Consider the following 19,147-nt stretch of genomic DNA (forward strand, 5'->3'; position numbering starts at 1 on the left):
CAGCGCTGAATGGTTGGGATGTGCAGCGTGGAACAGAGGGAGCCTTTTGTTGGTGGTGGCAGCGCAGCACTAGCTGAGAGGGTTTGGATATTTTTTTAGTTGCCTGGGTTTTGTAGGCTTACCTGAATACTGCCTTAGTTTGCTCCAGTTTTTAGTTCATGTGTTCACACACCTGTGGTCGTGGGATGCTCACAAATAAAGAGGACTGTTGTCAGCATCACAAGTTTGCTTCGATAGCAGAGTATAGAGAAACTTCTAAGATTAAGGAAAAATCATTCCTATTGATAAGAAAACTGTCTGCAAGTACCACGGCTTGTTTCTGTCCACCAACACTGCATGTAAAATATTTTTTCAACCTCTGGTTGTTGTGAGAAGTGCTTCGTGTTTTGTACCCATCCGTGTGTTCTCACATGGTGCACCAGGCTGGACCTGGGTTACATTTTATTACACACAGTGCACCTTGCTACATCACTGGTATTAACTGAGTGTCTTTGCTACATTTCCACGTTGAAAGGGCTTCTAACACCAGTGTATCTCTGTCTTTGTTTTCCACACATGCTCAGAATATTTTCTTGAGCATCATTGGTTTTGGTCTGCCTCATTTCAGGACTCGATGCAGCAGGCGGCGGGCAGGGGGTAAAAACTTGCTTGACCTCGTTAGGGCAATAAAACCAGTAAAATGTTCACTGGTGGAGACTCTTTGCTGAATTCCCTGCTTTGATTCCTGATTGCCTTTGTCTTTCCATCTGTTCCTCTCCTCTGCAGCATTTCCACCCAAGCCTGCTCTGAAGCTGGTGGGTACTGCTCCGGGTCGCTGTACACCAGCCGTGTTTGGGGCCGGCTGCTGACATGCTCCTGGCACCGCTCTGCTTTTGTTCCCCCACCTTGGGGCTGGTTTGTTCTGTTTCTTTCTCTGACACAGGCACTTTCCTTGCAAGGGAGGGACTGGCAGGGTTTTTAGGGGAAGTAATAAAACCAGCATCCTGTCTTTTTGCACAGAATCTACTTTTCCATGCGGCCTTGTACCTGCGTTTTGTCCTTGTATTCCACATCACTTCAAAGCATTGTGCTTGCCGTGGTTCTGCCATATGGTCTTACCGAGCTGGGGTTTCTTCCCATATGGCTGGGACACCTTTTCTTTCCTCACTGTGAAGAATTAGCTGAGCAGTCCTTCCTGAGCTGTGTGTTGGAAATATTTGTTCTTTTTTCCTCAGCTTCTTCCCCTTCCCTTTTGGGAGGAGACAAGTGAATTTTGTGCTAGTAGAAATGCCCAGCAACTGTTGTGGTTTGTGTTGGGTCACGCTGGATTACCTGGTGTAAGTCAGATCAGAATCTGACTGCTGGCTTCTCTTCAGTAGATTCATCCCAACCTCTAGCACCAGGACACCGCTCGTATTGATTAGAGGCGGCTGCCCTTCAGCTGTGTTCTTGCAGCGCTTTGTAGGTTGGGGTTTTGAACGAAGATGCTGGTATCCCAGGGCTGGCCTGCTCTGAGGAGGTATTTTCAAAGTGACTCCAGGATCTAAACAAATATATAAGTCTGTGGTTGTGGAATGTGTTTGAGTTTGTTCCTTGTGGCCTGAGTTTTGTTTCTAGGGCCTGAGAAGGATGCGCACGTTGTTAAAGGAATTGGATTGAGTAGTTCTTGTCTAAGATTCAGATGGTCCTTTTGAAGTAGGAATTGTAGAAGAGCTTCCAACCTAATATTATGAGGATGTTTCCCTTCCTCCTCTCGCACGCACACTTTCCACTGTTTTCCCGGTGGCTTTGGAAACTTAATTAAATCTAAATAAATTTCTATATCAAGCTTGGAACACACTGCTATTGACAGTATAAACAAGGCAGACAAATTGGTTAATGCACAGGAAAAGAGATAGCAAAAAGGATAAAAATAAGAAACGACGACAAACTCCTTTTCTGCAAAGTAGCTAAAAGCAGGGGGCTGCCAGCCGCTGGGGTTCACAGAGCAGCACTGCGAGGCACGTGCCTGGTGCACATCGGTTAGATGCTGGGTGACCTGGGAAAGCTGGTGTGGGCCATGCTGTGTAAGTCCTTAGTGATTTGTTAGGTCCCTGCTGGGTAGTATGAGCTGCAGAGTACTTCTAAGTGGTTAAACAAAATAGAAATTGAATTACAGACACCCAGCTTCACAAAAGTGATTGCTGTGTGAGGTGTCTGCTCCCCTGTGAAGATGTTTGAATTCCTGCATTCTCTGTGTGTGTGGTGGGGTAAAACCACTGTAAGCATCCTGATTCTGAAATGTGGCAGCTCCTGTCGGCACGGCAGAACATCACGGTACGTCCTGCAGCCTGAAAGCCTTCAGAAAACGCTGCCCTGACAGTGAAGAAGTTCAGCATTTCGTTAATCCGTGTAATAAGGAATACCCTTATATCCCAAGTCCTTTATGGCTGTGCTGTGAGGCGTGGATGAGCTGTGTGCCTGCCAATGCTGGATGCTGTAACCCTCTGGACTCTGCAGCAGAACGAGCTCTCTGCAGGGGCTGTGGGCACGTTTCAGCCCTACCTGGGGCAGGGCTCATATCAGGGTGCCACCGGGTCTGTGGCTCCCAGCTGTGTCCCCCGGTGCTGGTGGAGCTGTGCTGGGCGTGCTGTGCACTGCAGGGCCCCGGAGCAGGAGCCCGTTAATCTGCAGCTGGTGAAGACACCTTCGGCGGTCACCTGTAGTGGTCAGCTGCTGGTAGGACGTTTCACGCTTCTTTTTTCCTCCTCAGGGAAGGAAGATCGCTTCTGTCTCTCTGTTCTGCTGCTCCACGTGCAGCGCTGTTTCCCTGCCTGTGCACAGCCCTTCCTGTAAGGTTTTCCTCCCCTCTGCCTTTAAGAGCAGAAGGAAAATGGGAAGCCGAAAACCTGCTGAGCAGAGCATTCTCTAAATTGCAATTCCAGTGGCTCTAAAGGAAAAAAAGACCCTGAGGTGACCTATCATTGTTTGCTCCCTGCTCGTACAACTTATTGGAGCTGTCAGTTTTATTGTGTGGCCTTTGCGCACCAGTACCAGCAGCAGCCCCTGCTTTCCGTGGAAAAGGGAACGAGAGAGAAGGAACATGGAAGAACAAGAGAGGGAGTAATTAACAATAAAGTCAGGTCTCACAAAATGTGACCTAGGCCATCCGTAATGCTTGTAAAAATACAAAATGTAATGGACTGGAATTCTAAAGACGTTTCCCGACAAGCTGTAAGGCTCCATTCAGCGTAGAGGTGGTTGAGTAGGTGGAAGTTACTAAACTGCTTGTAAAGAAAACTGTTCAAAGCAAACTTGAGAGTTTGAGGGATACTTTAAAAATAAACCTAGACTTGAGGGAGAAAAATATAACCGTAGCATTGACTTTCTTTGAGATAAGGTCTATGAGATTTTTCTCAAATAATTAGTAGGATATAAATACATCAGTTCAAAGAAATGTGTAAATCTCTTCTGACAAACATTATTATCTGGAGGCATTCTTCCTATCTGCAGGCATTGTTTCTTGTGCATCCATGGTTACTTACTCTCCCAGAAGGGTAAAAAAAGCCTGTCTGTTACTAGGTATCATATTTTACCTCTGGCTAAAACCACGATGGGTGAAATAGTTTTTCTGCATAATCTATCCTGGGACATGGTCAATAACTAACTGAGAGTAAAAGTTAATTACCAACCGGTCGGCAATGCCATCAGAAGCATACCCAGAGGTAAGAGGAGGCACATGAGATATGAAGGAGGTGAGGAGAGAGCACTTTGCAGTACGGTTGTGTGCCAACAGGAAAAGAATCCTTTCATCTTCTCTTACTTTATGTAGAAAAAGATTGTAACTCAGTAATTAAATCTATTATGCAGAAGTCTTGTTTGGTATTAAAAAGTTATTTCAGGTAAGTTGTTGCTTGCAGAAATTGTGAGGTGAGAATGGGGCAAGAACCACTTGCATGCTGGTGCCCTGGGTGTATTCACTTCTGAGATTGTGTTACGTAGCCGCCAAATCAAAAAGCACTGCCTGAAAGGAAGTACCAGGAGGGCTCTGAGGGGCCCTCTCAGCCCTTACGGCCAGCTTAAATTTCAATGAGTAGCTATGTTTGGGCTTTAATAAATCTGTGTCCTGCAGCTTGGGCTGCGGCCACCTGAGACCAAATAGTCAGGGGGGTTAAAGAAACAAATAAAAAATAACAAACCAGCATTTCCTCCTCCTCTGTGCTGTTTGCCTCAGGAGCAGTGCTGTCACACGGCTGTGACAGCAGGCTGCTCACCGATCAGATGCTCTCCAGCCCCATTTCTCCACAATTATACTGGGTCTGTGCTTTCTGCTCAGAGCTGTGGTGGAGCCGAGGCGTGCGCTGAGCTGCTGCGGGGAGCAGACCCGCAGCGTGCCCCGCTGTTGTGGCAGCCAGAAGCAAAGCACAGTGGCATCAGAAATCCTTGGCATTTGCATTTTATAAGGCCAGCAGAGATTCACAGAAGGGATCTTGAATAAAATACTATCTACCCAGGCTACGAATGTGTTGCTTTGCCAAGGAATACTGGACTGAGCAGATAACTTGTCAATGCGGTTTTATCGCTGCAGTTCTTGTGTGCAGTTCTTATCACTCTGCTGATATCAGATGGTGGGCAGGCTGAACACACGTATTTGCTCTCGCTTCTTATATTCATATCTGGTTTACTGCAGAAGGCCACGATCGTGTAATATTGATTTCAACATATTCCAGGCAATGTCTTTCTCTAAGAACAGCAGCTTCATCTTGCTGAAAGAGCTGGCTTGTCTGGCGTGTCAGTGACCACCCTGCTTGTCCACGTGCACTCTGGACAAGAGGCAGAGTGCATTTATTAATTAGTGTGTGACAAGTTGTTAACTTTTTCAAGCAGTGGTGGCGGTCTACACAAAGATGCCGTGCACCAAGCAGCACAGTTGATACTCTTCCTGAACAACAGCTGGGAGTGTCTGGGGAAATTCTCGCTCCTACTGAAGTGCTTTCCCCAGTTCCCTAGTCCAGGAAGCAGCGCAGCACACCATGGCAGCATCGCCTGTTCTTTAGGAGGTGGGTGCCTGTGGTGGGGACGTACCCGAGCAGGCTTTTGGCTGCCCTGTGCAGGCACTGCAGCGTGGCCATGGTAGCAGGGCTCAGCTCATCAGCCTGCTTCCCAGCTAACATCAGCTCTGAACCTGGGGCCAGCCAGGCCAGCTGCTTCAAAATCAGCACAGTGTAGACAGGGCCTAAATAATCGTGATCAAAGGCTGCGTGCTGAAATGCCAGCTGCGATCCTGTGGAAAGCTTTGTGCTTCGTGAGGCTCAGATGATTTCCTTTCCTTTGTGTAGCATCTTGGTGGCTCTTGGCATTTTCAGCCTTACCATGTACAGCAGCAGAAAGGCAGAGGCTTTCCAAACACACCTAACACACTTTTCAGGAGCAGTCAGATTTAACTGCCCGAAAGGTGCTGGATGTTTCTCAGCCCAGGTAAGCGCAGCCCCATTCTGTCAGGTACTCCACATTTAATGAGCCGTGTGCCAGGAGTGCCATAGCAGAGGTGACCTGAGAGGCCGGCGGGTAGCAGTGCATCTGCCGTAATAAGGAGTTTCTCTAACCCTCCTTGCTGTTTTCCATCTGCCTTAGGTTTTTGCTAAGAATTAAGGGTGTTACAGATCGGAATTCCAGTTCTGCTCCTTGTCATAAGGGACGGCCACGCGCTGTGTGAGCAGAAGAGGAGCCGGCAGGGTGGAGGTGTGTGTGCTGCCGCTGCAGGGAGCTCCTGGGGAGCTGAGGTCCTCCTGTACAACAGCAAGAGCCCAGAGCTTGATGTTAACGTGTAGGTGGGTCCTCGCTCGGTCACTGGGCTCTGGAGCTGGCTGCAGCCTCAGCTCCACGTGCATCCACAGCCTGCCTGGACAGGCGGACGTCTCCCTGCTGTTCTCCCTGAGCATTCATTTAAAGGCTGAGCGCTGCCAGGGCTGAGGGCTGAGTGGGAGACTGGAGCTGTGCTGTGCTCGGGTGAGGGCTTGCAGGAGAGCTGCAAAGCGAGAACACGTTAGTGAAGGCTGTAGGGAAGCAGCAGGGGCCTGACCTGTGGAGCAGCAATGCGGTACTCCAGGGACTAGAGGGGAGAACTCATTCCAGCATCTGCATGAGCGCTGCCATGGTTGTTTACTCTTTGTATCATTTGGTTCATATGAAGAGTTTTCTAAGCGTCCCATTTATATCAGTTGGTTTATAATTTGGACCCTCGCTTTCCAGATATGACAAAAAGAAAAATGGGATGTGAAAGGCAGTGGGAGTTTTACAGTAAAGGATGTTTATCTGAAATGGTTGGAGTGATGCAAGATACATGGCATTAGGAAACATTCCTCAATTTGTAGCTGTCAATAAAGCAGTCTTTCATCCATCCCACTTGTCTAATAACAATTATTTGTTGTCAAAAGTCATTTTGATTGCAAGAGACTAATTAAACTTTCCAATATGAACAGTAATATGCAACACAGACAAGTAAATGAGGATATTAAGGTAGCAAGTAACTACATTTACCAAAGAGAGCTTCACGTCCTGTACTGCCTACAGAAAGAGGAGACAAACTGATAGCTGGTGCAGAGCCCTGTAATAGGGGGCTGTCAGCTGGGATATGTCACTTGCTTGGACGTTCTTTCATTCCGTGTTGCAAGCAGTGCCTCAGAACAGATAATGAACTAAGTGAAAGACAAGGTTTGTGGTAAGGTCTGTATATAAATTATTTTTAAGTAACTCAGCAGGGATAAGAATAAACCAGCAGCTCTGGGGCACGTAGGGCAGGTGCCAGGTGTCCCTTCGGGGCTGGGGTACTTGAGAGTTTGTATGATAACCCCCAGTCCTGTCAGCTGATCTTATTAAAAGATAGTTTTGACGTTCAGAGGCCATAGCAGAGGTGAGATTTGTAGCAAAAGGTTCCAGTATCAGTTCTACAGAACGTGGAATTTATTGAAACTTTTTTCATCTGTTTGCTCTTGCTGCAAGCTGCAGTGCACGGTTGGAGCCGTGGGTTTCGTTGCAGCAGTACATGTTTGTGTCGAGGCGGGCTGCTGGGACTAAGGCTCTGTTCCTTGTTGAGACCCATCACTGTGTATCAGTGCTTGAGTTGGAAAACCTCTTCAGAGTTGGAGCCAGCTTCATCCTCCACATCTGAGTAGAGCTGCGATAGCTGCTGAAGGGGTGCAGGGGGCGAACCTGCGAGCTGGGGTCCAGCCGCCCTGTCAGATCCTGGGGATGGTGTTTTGATGCCTTTGATTCACTATTTACTTTGATGTTCTTACGGCAAACACAAAACCAGACGCTGTGTTTCAAACAACAGAGTCCTGAGCTCCTCGTGCGTAGCAACATCTGCTTGAGTAAGAGTCAGCAAACTCATTGCTGAGACAGCCTTATCCCTTTTATGTCCTTGGCAATGGGAAGGTCCTGGCTTGTGTTGTAGAAGCTGAAGTGGATAACCTCAGCAGTCCTCCCAATGGTCTTTCAGGGCTTACAGGGCCCCTTTCGGTGTTTCCTAAAAGGTTTGGCAAGGCCGGCACGCAGGCACTTCTGCTCTAAGCTTTGGCTGAGGTTTCCTCCTTTGCTCCTGGGGGAGGCAGAGCACAAGGGGTGGCTGAGTGCTCTGCTCCAGGCTCTGTGTCACGGTCCTCAGGTTTCTGTCTTGTGTGGAAACTCGGGTGGTAGAATATGGAATAAAACCAGGTGGAACCCAGGCTTTCTGGCTCTGAAATCTCCGTTAAGGAAAGAAATATTCTTGATTATTCTTCTATGGCTTGTGTTTATGAAGAAGGACATTTTTTGAGGCTCTGCTAAAATAGCGTTTAGGTACCCGTGGAATTTTCTGTGACTCCTCAGAGGTTTGATTCCCATTAGCTGTTTTTCAAAACCTCTTTTCATGCAGTTAGCAGAAGAGGCCAGTTCACAACCATGTTTCTGTGAGGTGACAAAAGGTACGCACTCAAGCTCCGGCGCAGTTTTTCTCAGCTGGAGGCGAGAGGAGGTGCTGCTCTGTCCAGCTTCCCGCGCCTCGTAGGGATAATGTGTTCCTCCATGAGAAGGGAAGCACAAAGGGAAGGTCTTACTGATCCAATATAAAGATGGGTGTATATTTCCTTTGAAGTTATAACTAAGTAGCTGCTTTTTGCAGTGTGTTGACTAACAAGAAACACTGTTTTTCCTGGCACAATACTTGCAGAAACTTCACCCCAGGTGTCCTGGGAGCCAAATACCTGAATGCCTTCCGTGTGAACCGGGAGAAATCATTTACCTTCTCCCTCCCTCACCCTGTAATAAAATGTTGCTTTACATGGAGGCATGAGAGGGGTTATAGAATCTGTGATTCCTTGCTCTTACCCGTAGCAATTTCCTTCTATTTTCCTGTATCTGCCACCCACAAAAAAGTGTTTCTCAGTGTGCTTGCCAGCATTAGCTCTGCTGCTTCCTAGCTTTCCTCCTCAACCCATTGCATCCTTCTCCCTCCTTCCCCCATCTCACTTTTATTGTGCCATCCTCCCCGAGCCAAGGAGCGCTAAGCAGCCACACTTTCCGTGCGCTACAGACATGCAACTTTCCTCCAATCCCTCACTGTGATTAAGGGAGAACAGCCCGTTTCCTTGAAGAATGGGAAGCTCAAATCCATTTTAAAACCTATTTTTTTGTAATGCTCAATGCTGCATTGTTTATGGAGCAGCGTTAGGTGATGGCTTGGGAGAGTTAGGGTAGCCGAATGCCAACTCCACTGCTCCCCAGGAATGGTCCTGGCCAGGCAGGTTGCTGCAGTTCCTCTGTCTCTAAAAGCTGGGGCAGCTTTGCACTTATAGAGTGCAGTACGGCCCTTCCAGCAAGCAGTGTGTGCTGCACAGCAGCGTTACGATGATTAAAGAAGAAAGATGATAATCTTGAAAATATCCAGCTAGAAATATAATTGAAAATAAAAACCTTAGTGTGTAGATTTAGAGAAGAGGATTTTTGCTTAGTCTAGTGACTCCATTAGTTTAAAGACCATTTCCATGTACCCAGCAAAGATTATGCCCCCAGAGCAGATGTAGAGTTTGGAGTCCTGCTGAGGTGAATCATCTCTTCAGAGCTTGAGTTTGCTGGCAACAAAAAGAAGGAAACAGCTGGAGAAAGCTGAGAGAGGCTTTTGGGGGTAGGCTTCCTATAGATTATTCTCCTAATTGCTACAGCTGAGCACACAAGAAGAAAGGCAGAGCCAGGGGAGGTGTATTTATGAAAAGTATGTCCTTTCTGTTAGCTGATTGTCGGCGTTCTGATTAGCGTGCTGTTAGGGTTGAGGCTTTGCTTGAATTTTATCAAGCTCAGACATTTAACGCAAATAAAAACATTAATTCTTAATAGCAATCTCTCATCATACCGCGTTATTTTCTCAACGTATGCGCTGCTCTAATTGCTCTTAGGTGAGAAGTAGATCTGAAAATCAAAGCTCGGGCTCTGTGATTTACCAGTTCCTGCCTCTCTGTGGGATGTGGCAGCAGTTGGTGGTGGTTTGTTTGTTTTTCAAATGGGCCACAGAGCCCTAACTTGGACTCCTTTGTGCTTGGTGCCGTAACTCTAGAAAGGAAGGCAGCTGGAGCAGATCTGGCTTAGTACCGCTGAGCGCTTCAGAAATAATAAGAAACCTGGCCTAACCATAGCTGTAAGGGGACTGAAAGCAGTAAGGAACAGCACATAACAGTGGCCAGGTTGAAACCAGCCTGGTTCAGGGCTGAGCACTGAGTCCTGATGCAAGTTTTCTGCTCTAGGGTCAGCTCCATTTTGTAGATCCTTGCTCTCTGGGTTTTAAAGCCCTCCTGCATTTAATCACATCCCAACCAGGTGAACTGGGGGAAAGTGCACTCACTCTGGATGCAAGACAGTGGCTCCCAGTGAGGTCCTGAGACCTGGGCACGTGGCTAGGCTTACTTGTGTAGCAAGTGTGGGGGGACATAAAGCACACAAGTGATAGCAGTGTTCCCAGACTGGCCTGTCTCAAAGGGAGCTCTTGAAGCTGCCACGTCGGAGCGGAGGGACCGACTCCTGCAGCAGGCGGGATGTGCCTGCTCCTTCCCGGGCAGCTCCTTCTGGGTCCGGACCCTTCAGCATCTCCTGGCTGCGTGTTGGGCTCGTTAGCCTTGTGTTAATTGCAGCCTGCACGCTGAGGTGCTGCCAGCTGCGGGTGAGGAGGGTTCAGGAGACAAAGCACTTGCACAGAATAACTGTCTGATGACCAAACCTTCGTTTGGCGTTAGAAAACGGGTGCACATTTAGAGCTAGGATAAACACTAGCGACTGTTGGCTTTGTTCTTTGAGATAGATGAACCAGGCCGTGTGTTCAGTCTGCTGTCACTAATAAATCCAGCCTCCTGAAGAGGCACTTCAGTGGAGATTTAATGCAGACTTGTGGAAATGGTTATTGCCCCCAGATGCAGGGAAAGTTAAGGGCTCTACCAAAAAAGCAGTTATAAATCGAAGCACTTTTTTTTTCTGTGTGCTTTTAAATCATGAGATCATGTAGATGACTTCAAGTTTTTTCTTAGTGTAAGAGGCAACGTAAGGAATGAGTAGCACTTTGGGAATCGTTGAGCATTAGCTACTCCTCCTCCTACTGCTTATTAAGAGCTTAATGCTGGAAGGGCCTGAAGATCAGCATCGCCTATTTGTCCATTACAGCAGTTTAAGACTCCGGTGGAGGCAAGATCTAGTGTGGTGGTAGCTTTCTTTAATGTTTCTGTTTCAGTGCTTGTTCAGTGCCTCTCCAAACCCACGGGATGGAAGCTCAGCTCCTCGCTGCAGAGCCTCTACCCTGAGCGGGGTGCGAGCAGCTCTGCAGGCTGGGATCCTGCTGATGGCAAATTCTCCGGAGGTCTGAAAGCCCGTATGAAACCTGGTTGCATCTGTGCTCTGTTTGGTAAATGCCAGCTCGCTGGTAGCTGCGGTGTGCCCACAGACACGCTGCTGCTGGCAGAGAATTGCTCTTATTTCCCCTGTGCCTCCTGCTGTTTTCATTAGGTTCGTAATGTCATTTTCTCCAGCTAGATGATTAGTGTCTGTTTTCTTTGTTACTGCTTGAGTTCAATTCATTTACAAAACTGATAAGGAGCCGTATTGCACTTCTTGAAATTGCGGAGCTACTTGGAGAGCCTTTTGTGTCCCTAGCAGCTGTAATATCCCTATCAAGCTGGAAGAAGGCTTGAAAAACTGAGACCTCTAAAAATGTCTGCTGCATGTGGCAGCATTAAATGGCCGGGCAGCTGCATGCCAGGTAGGGGCACACTGATCGGGAAGCAAAGGAAGATGGCACGAGCTGGTTGTTGTGGAAGCACGCAGCACCCCACTGCTGTCAGGCACGGCAGGTGGCCTGGGGGGTGGCAGCACCTTGGTGGGGACGGGTGCTGTTTGGGGACGTCCTGACACTCAGTCCCCTGGGTTGTTCAGTAACGTGCTGTTGGCCTTGGGATATTATTCCTAGTTCTTAATCACTGGCTTCTGGGTTATTAAATGCGTTGGGGTAGCTGGTAGTGCTGACAGCAGCTTTCATTGCCCTCCATGACTAGAGAACTCCCAGAAAAATTGGTGTGCATGGAGGGAGGTGGGTATTGGGCGTCCCTGAGCTGCACCCTGCAGCCAGTGCCCAGCACAGAGCCGCCTCGTGCTAGTCCCGCGGGGACTCCTCAGTGTGAGGCACGGCACTTCACCTGCTGTTAGCAGGGTGGCACAGTGGGTCCCATTGTCAGCAGTGCCTCCCTGCCCAAATTCAGTATTTAGGGTGTGTTGTAGCCTCCCGTGTAGATCTGTCTTGGGGGGTGATCAGGTTTCCTGGAAAATCAGTTTTGGGGAGCAGGGTGTGCAGTGAGGCAATGCTGTTCCCTTTGTCCTCCTGCGGCAGCCATCCTGGGGACAAATCCCTCTTCCCACTCTTCATGGCACATTTGCTGTGTATCTTTGGGATTGCTTTGTACAAATAGTTTACTCAGTGCTAAGAGCCCTGAATACACATCATTAATTTCTTCTGCTATGGGATTTGTGCTCAATTCTTTATTTTCATATATATCCAATAAATATTCAAAGCGCTGGGCTAAAGAGCATTCCACAGGATGAATCTCTCAATCTTTTCTGCCGAAGTTGTTCTACTTATTAGGAAAAACTTGGCTTTTGAGAGAGCAACGATAGGGAAAAATGATTAGAGTCGATGGGGTAGAGGACTCCTGGGAGGGACAAAGTGAGACAAAGGTATCCTGGATTCTAATTCTGTCTCTCCTGAATATTTATTTATGCAAAAAAGATCAGGTTCAGTAGGAGAAGCAGAACAAGGTCTTCCTCTGAAGTACTCTGGAGCTCTTCTTTGAAGCCACATCAGCTGAGGAATCGCAAGTGAAAGCCAAGGGGCAGGAGCTGGGCTTGCAGCGCACTGCCAAACAATCTGGCCTTGTTGGCATGCTGGGGGCTCCTGGCATCGCCGCGGCTCAGCGCCCTCGCTGTGCTGGTGCCTGGCACTGGGGGCTGGGTGCACAGTTTTGTGTGGTTACAGGTACCTCTGGACAAAGAGATTTGTTGTTCTTTTGGGGTGGTAGCGATTCCTGTTCAAACACGACAAGAATTTCAACTGGGCAAGCTATTTTATCTTATCTGCAGTTATTCATTTAGAGTAGGTTTTAAAATTTTCAGGAAACCAATTTTCAGGAAACCAAACGTTTCAAACAAAGTTTCAGGAAATGCTGTTCTGCGTGGGACCTCTGCTCAGAGGCTGGAGCCCTGAAGGAAGGAGACACCAGAGTGTTTCTCTTGGGATGCCTCGTGTCCCTTGCAGATTCGTACAGCTGCTGCCTCACAGCGGCGTGGGACATGTCTGCATGAGCGCGTGTACGTGTCTCCGAGCTGATGGCAGCCTGCGGTAAAGCAACGGCATGTTTTAATCCCAGACCCTATTTCGAAGAGCCTACAGGTATCCTCAGCTCATCCAAAACCCTAAATCTCTCATTTAGCTCCAGAGCCCCCAGTGGGGGAATCGAGAGAATTTTATCATCCTTTACGTAAGCTTTTGTCACTGAAAAGTTAGATTTATGCAACGTCGTTAAGTCAGATTTACAGGACATCGTAAACTCTGAGAGGATGACCCAGGCAGTACAAAGAAAGTCAGTTGAAGAAAATATTTTATTTTAGTACACCAAACGGACCCTTGCACCCTCATGCTGGTAAGGATTCCAGCAGCACATTCCTGGCTGTAGAGTTATTGAGGTTGCTGGAGTGCATTTTAAATTTCGTTTCTGTAATTGGCCAGAAGTTGTCTGCAGACACCTGGGTTACCTCTTCCCAACGGGGATGGGTTCCTGGTGCCACTTGTGGAGGCTTCCTGGCTTGTTCCCTGCCACAGGCCAGGGCTGCCTGGGGTGCTTCGAATGTGGGCTTCTTCACCGAGGGGGAGAAATGCAAAGAACGTCAAGGAGCAGTCAGAATGCGTCCTGATTAACTGAAAAACCACAGGATAAGCTAAAAAGATTGGGAGGAATTGACAGTCATAATAAAATAACACTCTGAAACTAAGTCTTTAACAGTCTGGCATTCGTCCTGTTTTTGCATTTAATGGGTAATCAATAGTAAATTAATAAACAGTAATACAAGTCCCATTCACATTTTATTTAAAATATAAAATGGATTAATCACATGCTAGCATATAGGAAACAAGAAGTTAAGAAGAAAGATCTTTGTATTTGAATGGAGGGAGCCTGCCACTGCTCGGACAGATGGATTCTTGGTCTCGTGCTGGTCAGTGCATTTGTAGTTGACCAGGAAAAGGAAGGAACAGTGAGGTGATAAAGGGTGATCATACCTAGCTTAGTGCTCTATAAAAATAGATATATGTATGGAAAGAAGGTTCTGCAGGAATGAGTGTGTGGCATTTCCCACAAAACACAGGGCTACTTGGTGAAATTATGAGGTAGCAGAGTCAAAACAACCAAAAGGAAGCAGTCATTCTGCCCACAGCATGTAATTACGTTATGGAGCTCATCACCGCAGGATGTTGCAGAGATCCGAACAATAACTGTACTCCAAAAGAGATGCGATGGATTTTTGGGGGCTGGGTCCACTGGTAAATATGAAATAAACCGGCCTCAGTTAACTCGCTGGCTCAGAAGCTCCCCAGGCTGCCTCTGAGGGAGGCGTGCTGGCGGAGCGTTGTGCTTTCCTTGTCATAAAAATCACAAAACCCAGCAATTGGCTGCTTGCAGGCAGGGCGCTCTGCTCGCAGACCTTTTCCCTGACCCTCTGTATCAGTTCTCAGGTGTTCATTTTCAGACCGAGCAATGAAATTTGAAAAACGTCCACGGGCAAGAAGATATTAGTTTTGAAACATCTTCTATCAGATTGAGTCCGTAACTTGAAGCTGTTTGTAAATGATCTTTGTTCTCGTGCATCTTCTTCGGGGGGCCAACCCGCCTCCTGCCACCTGGGGAAAATGAGCACCTGAGCTGCCTTTGTGCAGCTCTGGTCCTGCTTTCATCAGCCCTGCTTGTTTGTGCTGGAGGCAGCTGTCACCGCTCGCCGGCTGTCACTTACCTGCAGGTACATCTCTAGAAAAGCTTTCTTACATGAGCAGGAAGGAAAGCAGAAGCAGCCCAACTACCCCAAATACTTTCATTGCTGTTGGAAGCACCGCAGAATTAGAGGCCTGCTCCACTTAAAGGCAATCGGGCTCTTTGCATGGGCAAGACACATCACAGCCTCTCCTTCAGCTGCGTGTACACTATGGGCAGGATGGAGGAGGAGCAGAGCCAGGCAGTGCATCTGAGGAGCAGTGCAGAGCAGCACAAAGCTTGCGTGCAGCTCCTTACTGGTGCTAATGGTCAGACTGGGTAACCACTGCACAACCAACAGCAGTGCTGTCTCCTACGAGCTCCTGCCACTAGGAATGGGAATACTGCTGACGAGTTGTGTTAAGGTGTGAAAAATAATTTTTAGCTGTTCACTTGGAATTGAAAAAAAAAAAAAAAAAGCTTTAATTTAGTAAGTTAAATATTTCCCAGCATGGTAATTAGCAGCCTTGTTGCTAGAAGGACTGCCTCCTGCTAACAGATAGGCCTCTCTGCGTCAGTCAGTTTTTGCCACCTTTGTTTTGAGCTGTAGGGATCGGTGCTGGAGCTGATGCAGGTCACACAAACGAAGCTGTGAGATCCACAGCTCGCCTGTGCTCATACAAGCAGCGCGTGCTGTTCGGATGGTGGGAAGGAACTGGGAGTCTGAGCCCCTCCTGTACCACTGAGACAAGGTTATGTCAGGGAATCCACATGGTGAAAGAACAGCTGCTCTGTTTTCACCAAAATTGAAGAATTTTTTTCTTCTATGTTACAGAAGTTAGCAAAATCTCTTTTTGTGATAGCCCCATAGTTAGGCAGACTGCTTCTGGAACCTGGTCGGTAGCTCCAGGATGCCAGCAGTGCCACCACGTTACCTGGATGTGTACGTGCCTCTGCGGTGTGGGAAAAGGGATCTTTCCTATCCCTCCCCTCACCTGGAAGCTTCCCAGGAAAATTCGCTGGGCAAAAGGAGCAGCAGGTGTGTGAGTTCGTTGTGACACGGCTGCGTTTCACTGGAGGATGTGGCCAGTTTTAACGATGGTTGAGTTCTGCAGGACTTCCTCACGGGAGCAAGAAGTCCCCCTGTGAACCCACCGTCTGCTTCCAGAACTGCTCAGCCGCTTGTTTTGGGGAGCTGCCCGCTTCGCTCTCCCTGTCCCTTCACAAGGGAGCAGCTGGTGGTAGGCAGGGAACAAACCAGGCAAGGGCTTTCCTCCCTGGAGCTGAGCTGCCACGTACAGGATTGACAAGCCTTTGGATTTTTGGCAGCCTGAACCTGCCGGTAAACAACCTTGGAGAGTGACTCATGGTAATGTGCTACTGGAAGTATTTCTTGGTGTTCAGACCCACGTTTCTGTATCAAAAAACCCTTGGTAGTTAATCCTGTAGTCATTTCTGACTTAACGGGCACCTGCTAATAAATAAAATTTAATTCGGTAGTTGAAGATGAGAAAGCTGAGGTGATGGAGAATTCAACAGGTTAAAAACAAGTGATCCTGAGTGACATACACGGGGTGTCATTTGAATAAATAAAGCTGTCACATTTTGTATTCTGGTTCCTTCTTAAAATCATCCCGCTTGCTTGCCTAGGGCTAGATTTGAGTGTTGCTGCTGCAGGGTAACACCTCTGATTCAATCTATGCAGGAAAAAATAAAAATAAAAAAGCTGATGGTGCATGCTAGGAAGTTGATATTAGACCATATGACTAATTTTAGTTTGAAAATACCTTTTTTTTTTCCCTTTTGTGCCGTAAGAGGCTTATCTTTTACCTGACTTGAGACTTCCCACACAAAGCTAAGTGAGATTTACCTGGCACGGGGTGGATCAGTGTACATCAAGGTGGAGAAAGTCATTAGCTGTCTCCTGCTGAGACCTTGTACCGAGGACAGCCGAATGATGAGCCGCTGAGTTCAGCACCAGGGAAGGGGAAATTCCTGCTTGTTATTTCACTGCTTGCTTCTTGGGGCTCGTCGACTTGTTAGCTGAGCCCCTTACGTGGCTGTGGAGGTGGCTGGGGATGGGCCAGGAATTGAACCGAAGGAGGAAGTTTGCAAGAAAGCTGACATGAGATGCCTTTCCCCTTGCACAGATCCCTGGAAAAAACATTCACCCCGATCTGCTGAACCCTCCTGCTGCAGAGTTGAAAGCAAAATGCTGGCTTTGCTGATTCATCTGGGGAAGCGTTTCTGCTGTTCCCGTTTCCTTGCAGCATCTGAACACGTTTTGTTGAAATACCTTTTCAAATGCAGGGTGGCTGAGGGCCTCGGACGGGGTGTCTGCCTGTGAGTGAGGTGTTCCACGGGACCCACAGAGGTATTCAGCTTTGGGGATACTACTACAGCTCATGGCTCTTTCTTTATTTTTTAAAGCTTTATCTATTTACAAGTGTTTCAGGGCTTTTGAGAGTATTTCATAGGAGTAGTCGCTTCGGGTTTTAGTAGGTTAAGCTCGTATATAAGGAGTACAACAGAAATAGCTAGATTTATTTTTCTTTAAAGTGCCGGTGCTTTAGAAATTTTCACCATGAGGATTGTTATTCACAGGCATTTGGGAACGCTGATGTTAAACAGATCCTATCTTGCCAGTTTGAAAGCTTTGCTCTGCTTCTCCTCCTCGGGGAAGGGCCGGCCGCACACCTCGTGTCTCTGTGGGAAGCAGCAGGAGTGAAGCCGCAGCGGTCCCTGTGCTGCACCTGTCCCAAGAAGCCTTTTGGTTGCTTCTGAGCTAAGCTCTGGCCTGCAAAAAGAGAATGATGCGGCCTTTTAAAGCGAGGGGATTGAAAAGGAGGTGACTGCGCTCCCTCGGGGTGAAGCCTCGGGCATTACTGTGACACTTCAATGGAGGAGAGAAGAGGAGAATAACCCAAATGATATTTTCTTCTGGCTCTTGTGATTTAGTCTAACGATGGCCATTTTGATGCTAATCTCATTAAATATCTCTACTGGATACGCAGCAATAAAAAACCACTCGGTTCTGGTGTCTGGAGTCGGAACCTCTCTCAGGGCGCAGGCAGGTGACAGCTCCGGTTCGTGTGAGTCTTCCTGAGGGCCCGGATCCTCCTGGGACCCTACAGCAGGAGGTGCGGGCCCATGGCAGCCCCCCCGATGGCTTTGTGGGGTGACATGGCCATGATGGGGAGCCCTGGGGCAGTGGCTGCGAGGCACCAGGCCCGGCCTGAGCTCGTCATGGGGGCTGGTGCCCTCACTGCTGCCCTTCCTGGAGCTGTGACTTGGTTTTAATAAGCACCTTAGTCAGAAGCTGTAATTCTCTGGGTATTGCTCTGTTGGAAGAAAGCTCTCTGAAATCTCAAGCAGCAGCAACTTGCATTTCCAGACCGTAAAGCCCCAGAAGACAGAAGTTCAGTACCTATTGATATGCTGATGATTTCAAGGTCAGGCTAGCAATCAGCTGGTGCGCTGTCACTCATTATGGTAATCGCCTTATCTGTACGTGAGGGTTCTTCACTCCGCTGTCCTCTCGCAGCAGAATTCAGAAGTTGGTTATTTGTCCTGCACAGCCCCTGCCTTCGTTCCCCCGGGGCTTCAGGGGAAATGTGCAGCCAGGGCTGGTGTAAAGGCGGCGCTGGGGCAAAGGCGAGGAGCTTCTCTTCCAGGTGGGACTGCTGGCAGCTGCTGGAAACCAATGTACAAGTACAAATGAATCTGTAACTGAACAACTGTTTTTGAAATTATATTAAATTAAGCTCTTCATACTGCTGGGAGAGTGGGATGGAAGTGCTGTTGGCATTGCAGTTGTTGAAATACGACGCGTCGAGTTAGGAAAACAGCAAAGCATTGTTTTATGTTGAATTACTATTTTTATGTAAATGGAAAACACTACGAGCATGTATTCATGCCAAGACTGTGCCTTGTACATTAATAAGAGGCTATAACAAGGAAATCGTAATATACAATGTATTTTTCATAAACCAAAGTGTTGGCTTCTTTAACCATAACTTTAATATATACAATATATAATTGCAATGCTTTATAAGCATTTCTTAACAAGAACATTTTTTGAGCAGTCACTAAAAAGCAGCAATCAGTAATAAAAATGAGGGCACTAGCACCCAGACCACAATAAAAGCATCATTAAAGTGTAAGTTCTAAGGTACACTACTTCAAATTTGCCTCATTACATGGGCAATTAGGGAATAAACAATAAAAAGCCCATTTTTTTTTTCTATAATTTCTTATCCTAACTACCTTTTAAAAGTTTAATTAATGTAAGAAACCAACCCGTGGTGGGGTGAGCCAAGGTTTAGCGAGCAGCACCATCCATCGGTGCTCACCGCCTGCTCCCCATGCACAGAGCTCCCCTGGCAGTGGTGGTGTTTGCCAAGCATCGAGGGCATGGCACAGCCCTCTGTGACACGCACGGCCCCAGTCCTGCTCCTCTGGGGAAACGGAAGCAGCCTCCAGCGTTAACTGTGTGTGTTCTGTTACCCTGAGGTGGGTGTTGGTTGAGGCAGCAGTCACTGAGCGATTTCAATCCATGTACTCTGCTGCTCAGGCACCAATTTTGTAACCCGTTTGGTTTCAGCTGGACAGATCTGTTAGCTATGGATCTAGCAGTAACAGAAATCAGGAGGAAAAAGTGCTAG

General features: G+C 47.7%; 1 long non-coding RNA gene across 4 annotated transcripts in view; it reads left to right on the forward strand.

Moving 5' to 3' along the window:
• LOC110352795 (uncharacterized) overlaps positions 1-19,147 on the forward strand; it is a 91,813-nt gene that overhangs the window by 12,772 nt on the left and 59,894 nt on the right. The window lies entirely within an intron of this gene.

This window comes from Anas platyrhynchos, chromosome 13 (assembly GCF_047663525.1).
Source record: "Anas platyrhynchos isolate ZD024472 breed Pekin duck chromosome 13, IASCAAS_PekinDuck_T2T, whole genome shotgun sequence".
Taxonomy (NCBI): Eukaryota; Metazoa; Chordata; class Aves; order Anseriformes; family Anatidae; genus Anas; species Anas platyrhynchos.